General features: G+C 39.5%; 1 pseudogene; it reads right to left on the bottom strand.

The window, feature by feature from the left end:
* Nucleotides 1–696: 696 nt before the first annotated feature.
* On the bottom strand, nucleotides 697–3,922 carry LOC137729086 (cysteine-rich receptor-like protein kinase 10; annotated as a pseudogene).
* Nucleotides 3,923–4,359: the final 437 nt, after the last annotated feature.

Below are 4,359 nucleotides of genomic sequence, written 5' to 3'. Positions count from 1 at the left end.
GTGATAGATCCTTCATCAATGGACGGAGATGACTTGCTGATAGATTGATCGGACCCCAGCATTGTCTTTGACGTGTTCCCCACTGCTCTGCTTTGGAGGAAAAATGCCGGTTGTTTAGGTAATGGCAGACTGACAGAGTAGCTTAGAATAATTATGGATTTGCAGAAAAGAACACAATCTTCGTTTTTTGCTCTATGTATGTCTATACTTGGTTAATAACACATGAAAAAAAAAAAAATAGAACATAAAATTTGAGGAAGATACTGGAAAATGATCGTTACATAGTGTGTATCAAAATGTTTAATTTGGTTATTATAGACTAAAGGACTCACTCAACCATGTCAATCACGTTATTTGGAAAATCAAGATACTGAAGAAACTCAGAATACATATTACATTTGCATCTTTGATGTTTTCAATCCTAACAATGGTTGATCATCGTTGGAAACCAAATTTAAGTTTCATGTTTTCTAACAAATAAATATAAACAGACGTAGAGTTTGAGAACCTGCAAAATTTTATGCGATTTACTACCATATAAACAAATAGAAATTTCGCCTAAAACTTGTATCTGCAGAACATTCACCTTTTTAAGGACGAATGATACCATGTCGGCAAGTTTTATTATTGTCTAGAGATGATTGTATATTTAAGCAGATATTACAATACGTAGCAGTAACAACTTATCTATTCACACTATTTAGGGTATACTTCAGTGATAGATCCTTCATAAACAGATGGAGATGACTTGCTGATAGATTGAGTGGAGTCCAGTGTTGGCTCTGACATGTTCCCCATTGCTCTACTTTGGAGGAAAAATGTTGGTTGTTGAGGTGATGGCAGAGTAAGAGAGTAGCTAATGAGCATGAGAACTACTGAGTGCATCGTCGGCCTGTCAACTGGATCTTCTTGAACACAAAGTAATCCGATGTGGATGCATCTGATTACTTCAGTCCTCGAATAAGAGTCTCTTGGACACGGATCCAACAATTCCAAAGGTGCTCTATCTCTCCATAACTTCCAAGCCTGCATAAAATTCAAAAGTTTAATTCATGATGCAATGTCAATGCAAGAGAAAAAAAACACTACACTTTCCATTTTAAGTTTACATGGCTCATGAGGTCCTCAACTACATCGCTTTGAAAGAAGTTACTGTTCTTCTTGCCACTGATGATTTCTAGCACTAAAACACTAAAACTATACAGATCGAACTTGACAGAAAAATGTCCGTGCATTGCATACTCGGGAGACATATAACCACAAGGAGCATAACCATCAGTATAGAAATTATGACCAAGATGTAATGAGAAAACATTTCAAATTCAATTTGATAATTGCAAAACAAAAGTGGTCATAAGAAAAGAATGAAATAGGTAAGGGTCTGTTTGGTATCCTATTAGAAATTCTTTATCATTGCTCAAAACATTTCTTAAGAAGAAAACAATTTTCTTTAAAACTCAAAAACTTGATTGGTTTGCGACTTAAAATTTTTTAAATCTTACAACTTAAACTAGACAAAAAGAGATCTGAAAAGAGGGGGTTGCAGGAGAGGGAGAAAGAGGAGAGATGAGAAAAGAAAGCAAGAGATGATTGAAGTAAAAAGAAAGAAGAGAGAGGATCGGATGAGATAGACAGGAAGAGGAGTGAGAGAAAGAACCAAGAAAATGAAGAGAGCGGATTGGAGGATAGACGAAAAAGGGGGAAAAAAAAAGGATAGAAAGAAGAAAAGAGAGATAGATTTGGAGTGAGAGGGGAGGAGGGAGAGAAAATAAAGGAGTGAGTTTAAGTTTAAAAACTCTAAAAATTAATTTTTATGTTATTAGAGAATAAACTATATTTTTGAGTTAGTCTTGAGTTCAGTTTTTTAAAATAATCATGCCTAACAAGTTTTTATGGCCTAAAACTTGAAAATTGTTATTGAGTTTAAAAAGTTGGATTCAAGTAGAGTACCAAACAAATCCTAACTTACTATGTTCCGACGATTTTATTTGTGTTTGCTTGAGTTTATCAACCCCAAATATCCTGGCCATGACAAAATCAGATATTTTTGGATGCATCTCCCCATCTAACAATATATTGATGACTTTGAGATCATGATGTATAATTCTAAGTTGTGAAGCTTCATATAGGTACACGATTCCTTGAGCAATTCCTGAAATAATCTTGTAATGTCTTGACCAATCCAATTGCCTGCAAATCACAAAAATCAAGTTATTATTGACGAACTGGTATTGCAATAGGGAAAGACTATCAGATGTTTGAGTGTACAAACCAAATAGGAAATAGTCGAGGCTATTGTTGAGCACAAATTCATAAATAAGAATCTTTTCTTGGCCTTCCAAGCAGAATCTCAATAGCCTAACCAGATTTCGGTGTTGAAGCTTGGCTACCAATACCATCTCGTTCTTAAACTCTTCCGTGCCTTGGCCAGAGTTCCTTGATAGCCTCTTCACAGCTACTTCTTGACCATTTGAAAGTATACCCTGTGAGAAAACTTTGATCAAACAATGGAATGTCCACTCATGGCATTCATGGGCAGCTTCTGAGGCTCCAAAATTATTCAGATTTTACATGTATAAAAATTGAAACTTTGTAGACCTGAAGGAGAACTCATATCATATACTGATTATACCTTGTAAACTTGACCGAAACCACCTTCGCCTAACTTGTGATCATCGGAGAAATTGCTCGTGGCTGCTTGGATGGCAGCAAAATCAAATTGGAAAGACTCGACAGTAGTAATGTCATTCTCACCTGCACAACCAACCAAACCATAGAAGCATAATGTTTACAGACGAGGAATAAATGAGAGGAGAATCAACGAGAATAAACAAGAGGAGAATTGCAGAAGAATATATTTGTTTACCGCTTGGTTCGTCTGTTGCTGCTTGATTGTACTTCTTTCTCGCTCTTCTAGTTATGCAGCAGTAACCAACAACAATGAGTAGCACATATACAGATATTGGTACAACAATGGCAATAACTGTAAGTGTTGGGATTTTGCTTTTTCCTGTAAAATAAACAAAAAATATTGAGAAATTGGTAAAATCAACAGCCACAGGACAACACCATATTGCCCTGTTCCAATAAACTACCCAATAAACTAATCTGATTATACCAGAAATGACTTGATTAGGGCTTCTAAAAAGTTTTAAAATGTTTGTTCGCTTTACCCTTAGGTGGAGGAGGATGAGCCCCTAGTGCAGGCTCAAGGGCTGTGGCGTTTTGGGTGTAGAAGGGGTAGATTGCATACCAAACGTTACATCTCAGATGCAGAAGTCGTACCACTAGCTTTCCGCTACAACAAATCTGCCATTCCGCTATGGCAACCCTAAAGCGACCGGTCGCAAGCAGTCGCGGACAAGTCCTGTGTGCACTGTTTAAGGCTGTACAGCTCAATCAGATCACTGATGTTTTTTTTTTTTTTTTTGGTAGCGAACTTGTCTGCGTCGTTGGCAGCCTCGGTAGCCATCTCGTTCATACTCGAGTCTGGTCGGTGGCGTTATCCATGTCCCACATGTACAAGGGGGTCAACTCGGCGCCAGTGGAGAAGAATGACTCGTTGGAGTAGTGTAGCATGCAGTCGTCGTACCAAATCACCACCTGTTTTTCTAAGAAGTAGCGTTGTGAGGGCCTCGGCGATTGCGGTGGCGACACAGGTTTCACAAGCGTCGGTGACTATGATGTCGCCACGGCAGAGGAAAAGGCCGTAAACGGCGTTGTTTGTGGTTTGGACTATGGCATTGTCGAAACCGATGGAGCGGTTAGCGTTGGAGGAGAAGGTGGAGAGGAGGCGGTTGAGGTTGGACTGGAAGGTAGAGTTTGGGCAGAGTTGAACCAGGTAATCAGCTGCCGTACTGGTCGGAAAGCTGAGCAGAGTAAAAACAGAAATAATCAAAAGAAGGGTAGCAATGTTATTCATTTTTTTATTTTTTATTTTTTATGATTGATCATAAAATCATAGGTTTTTGTATTGAGTATCAACAAAAGCAATGCAGGAGTGGTAGCTTGACTTTCAGTCTTGAGTGTTCACCAGAAGAGTTTCTCTTATTAAATAGATCTGTAAGAGCAACTCCATCGGAGCTTTAGCCCGGTGGACAGGCGACCCAAAACACCCAATAGCCTCCTTCCCTTGCTCCAGCCCATGTGGGCGATTGGCCTTGGGGGCGGCCCGGTGGACAGGCCAGGCGCGAATCCACAGCCGAGAGCCTGAGAGCCAGGTGGTGCATGGCTGGCGTCAGGGTGACATCAGCCACGATATTAAAAAATTTGCGTCACGCATGTGTCGTTCATGTGCATGTGGGGGCGCGTCACCAACAGCTTTTCAGTCGGTAGGGCTCGTGATGCAGAGTTCTAAAA

Source organism: Pyrus communis, chromosome 15, assembly GCF_041283825.1.
Source record: "Pyrus communis isolate YQ-2024b chromosome 15, ASM4128382v1, whole genome shotgun sequence".
NCBI lineage: Eukaryota > Viridiplantae > Streptophyta > Magnoliopsida > Rosales > Rosaceae > Pyrus > Pyrus communis.
Note: the sequence above shows the minus strand (reverse complement) of the source record. Positions and strands in the feature narration are given on the sequence as shown.